We start from the raw sequence: 7,694 nt of genomic DNA on the forward strand, positions 1-7,694 counted from the left end.
TCACATCATTTACAAATATTTTCTCCCAGTCTGTAGGTTGGCTTTTCATTTTGTTTATGTGCAAAATCTTGTAAGTTTGATTAGGTCCCATTTGCTTATTTTTGCTTTTATTTCTATTGCTTTGGGAGAATGATCTAAGGAAAACTTTGGTATGATTTATGTCAAAGAATGTTTTGCCTATGTTCTCTTCTAAGAGTTTTATGGTGTCATGTCTTATATTTAAGTCTTTAAGCCATTTTGAGTTTATTTTCATGTATGGTTTGAGGGAGTGTTGTAACTTCATTGATTTACATGCGGCTGTCCAACTTCCCCAACAGCACTTGCTGAAGAGACTGTCTTTTCTTCCATTGTATATTCTTGCTGACTTTGTCAAAGATTAATTGACCGTAAGTGTATGGGTTTGTTTTGGGGCTTTCTATTCTATTCCATTGATCCATATGTCTGTTTTTGTGCTAATACCATGCTGTTTTGGTTACTGTAGCTTTGTAGCATTGTCTGAAGTCTGGAAGGGTTATGTCTCCTGCTTTGTTCTTTTTCCTCAGGACTTCTTTGGCAATTCTGCATCTTTTGTGGTTCCATATAAATTTTAGGATTATTTATTCTAGTTCTGTGAAATATGTAATGGGTAGTTTGATAGGGATCACATTAAATATGTAGATTGCTTTGGGTGGTATGGCCAATTTAACAATATTAATTCTTCCAATCCAGGAGCATGGGATATCTTTCCATTTCTTTGACTCATCTTTACTTTCCTTTATTAATGTTTTATAGTTCTCAGCATATGTCTTTCACCTCCTTGGTCAGGTGTATTCCTCAGATTTATTCCTAAGTTTTGTTTTGTTTTGTTTTTATGTGACTTTAAAAGGGATTTTTTTTTACATTCCCATCACCTCTACCTCTTCTTACTTCAAGCTTTCCTCCTAAGAGACTTTGCTCACATCCATTGCTTCACTTAGCTTCTGTATGCTGACAACTTCCAGATTTGTGTTGCAAGTCTACGACCAGAACTCTCCTCTGAGCCCATGTATCTACCCATGTATTCAATGTCTCCACTCCGGTTTCTTTCATGTGTCTTGCTGATAATACTCAAAACTGAACCCACGGTCTTAATCACAAACCTTCTTCATCTCTGGAATTCCCCTTCCAACCAATGGTATTACTGTTTACTCAGCCACTCAAACCAGAAACCCAGGAGTCATTCTTGACTCCTCCTATTCCTTTACTCCTTACATCAAAATACTAATCATTAACACATTTTTGACCAGAGACGTATTATGGCCACAGGCTTTAGTTTCTGCAAAAATCCCCCAGTCAATAATATGTTTAAGACTTATTTGTTTCATTCCTGGAGAGGATGTGAAGAAAAGGGAACCCTCCTACACTGTTGGTGGGAATGTAAGTTGGTGCAGCCATGGTGGAAAACAGTATGGAGTTTCTTCAGAAAACTAAAAATAGAATTACCACATGATCCAGCAATCCCACTCCTGGGAATATACCTGGACAAAACTATAATTCGAAAAGATACATGCACCTCTATGTTCATAGCAGCACTATTCATGGAAGCCAAAATATTGAAGCAACCTAAATGTCTATTGAAAGATGAATGGATGAAGAATATCTGGTACATATATATACAACAGAATACTACTCAGCCATAAAGAAGAAAAGAAATGCCATTTGCAGTAACATGGATGCAACTAGAGATTATCATACTAAGTGAAATAAGTCAGAAAAAGAAAGACAAATACCATATGATATCACTTATATGTGGAATCTAAAATATGACACAAATGAACTTATCTACAAAACAGAAACAGACTCATAGAAAACAGACTTTTGGTTGCCAAGGGAGAGGGATGGACTGAGTGTTTGGGGTTGGTAGATGCAATCTGTGTGTGTGTGTGTATGCAAACTATATATATGTATATATATGTGCATATATATATATATGTATATATGTGTATAACTGAGTCACTTTGCTGTACAGCAGAGATTGGCACAGCATTGTAAATCAACTATACTTCAATTTTAAAAAATTGAAAAAGAAAAAAAGCCTTCTTTGTTTCATCCTCCAAAACATGTCCCTTATGCCCACTTCTTTGTGTCTTTGCTGCCGCTACCCTCATCTGCCCACTAATAACTCTCACTTGGGCCACTGCAACAGCCTCCTCAAGTGGCCTACTGCCTCCAGTCCCACATTCAACAGATATTTTTTGAATGAATCCTCTGTGCCAGGCACCATTCTAGGTGCTGGAGAGAGAGTGAACAAAGCAGAAATCCCCCTCTCCTTGAGTCTACAGTCATTAAATGCATAAATAGATAATTTTAGTGGTGGTAAGTGTCATGAAGGAAATAAATAACTTACAGTGGTAGTGACTGCACAGGGGGACACTTCACATTAGAAAGGGTATTCAAGGGAAGGCTGCTCTGAAGAAATGACCTTTGAACTTCGACTGGAATGAAGGGAAGGAGCCAGTTTTTGTGACTCTGGTGAATGAGCATTGCAGCAAGGAGAAAAGCAACTGCAAAGGCCCCACAGGAAGCACCACACTGGAGCAGCAAAAGGTCAGTGCAGTTGAGCAAAGTACATTGTGGGGATGGTGATAGAAGGTTGGAGATTGATCAGGGGGATTACAGACCCTGGTAAAAAGTGATTTCCAGGGTTATAACATTATTAGATCCAAATGTCCAGTTTAACAAAAAAATTGCAAAGCATACCAAAAAAAAAAAAAAGTATGACCCGTTCAAAGGAAAGAAATAAATCAACAGAAACTGTCCCTGAAAAATACCTGATGGCAGATATATTAGACAAAGACTTTAAAACAACTTTCGAAGATGTTCAAAGAACTGGTGAAAGTGATGTGCGAACAAGAGTGAAATATCAGTAAAGAGGCAGAAAACTTAAAAAGAAACCAAAAAAAGATTCTGGAGCTGAAAAGTACAATATCTGAAATGAAAAATTCACTAGAGGGAGTCAAAGGCAGATTTGAGCAGGCAGGAGAAAGAATCAGGAAACTCAAAGCTAGGGCAATGAAAATTATCAAGTCTTAGGAACAGAAAGAAAAAGATTGGAGAAAGTGAACAGAGCCTAAGGGACATATAGGACACCATCCAGCGGACCAACATATGCATAGTGGGAGTCCTAGAAGGAGAAGAGTGAAAAAGAGGGAGAGAGAATATTTGAAGAAATAATGGCTGAAAACTTCCCAAATTTGTTTAAATACATGAATATAAACATCCAAGAATCTCAGCAAACTCCAAATAAGATGAGCTCAAAGAGCCACATGCTGAGACTCATTTAATCAAACTTTCAAGAGACAAAGGCAAAGAGAAAATCTTCAAAGCAGCAAGAGAGATACAGACAGTCATATAAAGGAATCCTCAATAAGATTATCAGAAGATAATTTCTCATCAGAAATTTTTAAGGCCAGAAGACAGTGGATTGATGTATTCAAAGTGCTAGAAGGGTAAAACTGTCAACCAGGGGTTCTATATATGGCAAATCTGTCCTTCAAAAGTGAGGGAGAAATTAATACATTCCCAGATAAATAAAAGCTGAGAGAATTGTGAGCACTAGACCTGCCCTGTCAGAAATGATTAAGGGAATCCTGCAAGGGGAAATGAAAGGATACTAGACAGTAACTCAGAGCCACATGGAGAAATAAAGATCTCAATAAAGGTAAATGCATGGGCAATTATAAAAGCTAGTATTATTGCAACAATAGTTTGTAAATGCACTTTTTGTTTTGTACATAATTCAAGAGACTAATACGTTTAAGAGAAAAAAGGACAGTTATTAGTGTAGCTTCACATCTTGTTTTCTACATAATTTTAGGGACCAATGCATTTAAAAGAATCATTAGTTTACTTTTTTGGCACCCAATGGCTAAAGATGTAATTTTGTGACATCAACAACCAAAAGGAGTGGGGATGGAGCTGTAAAGGAGCAGAGTTTTTGTTATGTTATTGAACTTAAGCTGGTATAAATTCAAATTAGAGTGTTATAACTTTAAGATGCTAAATGTAATCCCCATAGTTACCACAAAGAAAATAGCTGTAGAAAATACACAAAAGGAAATGAGAATTTAAACATTTCACTACAGAAAATCAACTAAACATGAAAGAAGACAGTAATGCAGGAAATTTGGGACAAAAAGCTATAAGATGTATAGAAAACAAATAGCATAATGACAGAAGTAAGGCACTCTTTATCAGGAAATTAGTTCAAATGTAAATGAATCAAGCTCTCCAATCAAAAGAGAGATTGGCAGAATGGACAAAAACACATGCTCTACAAGAGACTCGCTTGAGATCCAAAGACACAAAACAGGTTGGAAGTGAAGGAATGGAAAATGGTATTCCATGCAAATAGTAACCAAAAGAGAGCAGGGGTGGCTATACTAATATCAGACAGTTGGCTATATCAAAGTTTACAAGGGACAAAGAAGGACGTTATATATTAATAAAATGTTCAATGCAGAAAGAAGACGTTAACAATGATAAATATTTAGGTATCTAATGATAGGCTATCAAATAACTGGAGACTTCAAAAACTCACTCACAGTAATGGATAGAACAACCAGACAGAATATTAGTAAAGCAATAGAGGAATTTTTTTTTAAGATATTTATTTATTTATTTATTGGCTGCGTTGGGTCTTTGTTGCTGCTTGCAGGGTTTCTCTAGTTGTGGTGAGCAGGGGCTACTCTTTGTTGCAGTGGGTGGGCTTCTCATTGTAGTGGCTTCTCTTGTTGCGGAGCATAGGTTCTAGGTGCATGGATTCAGTCGTTATGGCACACAGGCTCAGTAGTTGTGGCACATGGGCTTAGTTATTCCATGGCATGTGGGATCTTTCCATATCAGGGCTTGAACCTGTGTCCTCTGCATTGGCAGGCAGATTCTTAACCACTGTGCCACCAGGGAAGTCCGGAAATAGAGCACTTAAACAACACAACAAGCCAAATAGATTTATAGACATATGCAAAACACTCTACCCAACAATAACAGAATACACATTCTTAGGGACCCGTTGGACATTTTCCAAGACAGATCATATGTTAGGCCACAAATTAAATCTCAATCAGTTTTAAAAGATGAGTATACAAAGTATCTTCTTTGACCACATAAGGATGAAGTTAGAAATCAATAACAAAAGGGAAACCAGAAAATTCACAAAATTGTGGAAATTAACATACTTTTAAATAACCAATGGATCAAAGAAGAAATTGCAAGAAATTAGAAAATAGTATGAGATTAATTAAAACAAAAACACAACATACCAAAACTATGGGGCACAGCAAAAACTGTGCTAAGTGGGAAAATTATAGCTATAAATGTTTATATTTAAAAATAAGAAAGATATCAAGTTAACTATGTTACTTTATAATTTAAGGAACTAGAAAAAGAAAAACAAACTAAACCCAAAGCTAGCAGAAGAAAGGAAATAATAAAGATTAGAACAAATTAAATGAAATAGAAAATAGAAAAACAATAGAGAAAGCCAATGAAACCAAAAGTTGGTTCTTAAAAAATATCAACAAAATTGACAAGCCTTTAGCTAGACAAAGGAAAAAAAAGTCTCAAATTGCTAAAATCAGAAATTAGAGTGAGAACATTACTACTGATTCTACAGAAACAAAAAGGATTATAAGAGAATACTATGAACAATTATATGCAACAAAGAAAATTATATGCAACCTAGATGAATGGACAAATTCCTAGAAACACAAAACCTACCAAGACTAGATCACAAAGAAATAGAAAATCTGAAGAGACCTACAGCTAGTATGGAGATTGAATCAGTATTCAAAAATCTCCCAACAAAGAAAAGTCCTGGACCTGATGACTTCACTGGTGAATTCTACCAATTTTTTTTTAATTTAAAAAAATTTAAAAAAATGTTTGGCCACATCATGCAGCATGCGGGATCTTAGTTCCCTGATCAGGGATTGAACCAATGCTCCCTGCACTGGGAGTGCGAAGTCTTAACCACTGGACTGCTAGGGAAGTCCCCTACCAAAAATTTAAAGAAGAACTAATACCAATCCTTCTCAAACTTTTCTAAAAAACTAAAGAGTAGGGAGCACTTCCTAACTCATTCTGAGGCCAGTTTTACCCTGATACCAAAGCCAGACAAAGACACTACAAGAAAAGAAAAATACAAACCAATATCCTTTATGAACATTGATGGAAAAATCCTCAACGAAATACTAGCAGACAGAGTTCAGCAGCATATTGAAAAGATTAGACACCATGACCAACTGAGATTTATTCCTGGAGTGCAAGGATGTTTCAATATATAAAAATCAATCAATGTAATACGCCATATCAATACAATGAAGGAAAAAAAAACCCATGACCATCTCAATTGATGCAGAAAAAGCATTTGACAAAATTCAACAGCCTTCATGATAAAAACACTTAACAAATTAGGAATAGAAGGAAACTACCTTAATAAAAGCCATATATGAAAGCCTATGGCAAACATCATACTCAATGGTATGGAAAGCTTTTCTTCAAAGAGGAGGAACAAGAGAAGGATTCTTGCTTTTACCACTTCAACATATTTCTGGAAGTTCTAGCCAGAGCAATTGGGCAAGAAAAAGAAATAAAAGGCATCTAAATTGGAAAGGAAAAAGTAAAATTATATCTGCAGATGATATGAGCTTGTATGTGGAAGACCCTAAAAAATCCACAAAAAAAAAACCCTGTTGGAACTAATCAATGAATTCAGCTAAGTAGCAGGATACAAAGGCAATATACAAAAATATGTTGCAGTTCCATCAGGAACAATGAACCATCTGAAAAGGAGGTTATAAAAACAATTCCATTTATAATAGCATCAAAAAGAATAAAATACTTAGGGATTAACTTAATCAAGAAGGTGAACAACTTGCACTGTGAAAACTATGTACTACAGAACATTGCTGCTCCTCCCTGAGTCTGGGGTGCAGGTAGAAAACAGGAAGCAGAAATGAGAGAAGGACCTGTGACTCTGGAGCAAGAGAAGGCTAAACAGGCCCTTGAGTCCCCATCACCAGGGGCCTAGTGGGCCTAAGGGCCAGTATATTATATTCTTAAGACTTGTGTCTGTAGCTCAACGTTTCTCCATCTATTGAGATTCCTGATACATAAACATGTGGGTTTTCTGGGAATTCCCTGGTGGCCCAGTGATGAGGACTTGGCACTTTCACTGCCAGTGCCTGGGTTTGACCCTAGCTGGGGAACTAAGATGCTGCAAACCGCACCGCGCAGCCCCCCCCAAAAAGAAAAAGAACAAAGAAAAAGAAAAGGTGGATTTTTAAAAAATTTAACTTTATGTCTCTAATCAAGGCTGAATATAAAGATCCAGAAACAGTGATTCTGAACATCCTATAACTGCCATGACCCTTCAGAGTCAACAGTGAAATGCTGGATATGGTAGGGTCTGTGTCAGTGAGAGAGAGCCAGTGTGTGAAAGGGAGAGAAAGATGACAGTGTCTCTCTCTCTCTTATCCAAAACGGTCATCCAAGTTTGAAAGTCACACTTCAAATCAAGAAAGACCTGGAGCCCAGCAGATCAGGATATTTGAAAGGAAGGGATCGTGAGAAAAGACACACTAACATTTACTACGTGACATGCACCTACCAGGCAAAGATTTCTGGATGAAGAAAGCAAGTCTCAGGCAAGTCAAGTAATGTTTCCAAGGTACACA

Source organism: Hippopotamus amphibius, chromosome 17, assembly GCF_030028045.1.
Source record: "Hippopotamus amphibius kiboko isolate mHipAmp2 chromosome 17, mHipAmp2.hap2, whole genome shotgun sequence".
NCBI classification, from domain to species: domain Eukaryota; kingdom Metazoa; phylum Chordata; class Mammalia; order Artiodactyla; family Hippopotamidae; genus Hippopotamus; species Hippopotamus amphibius.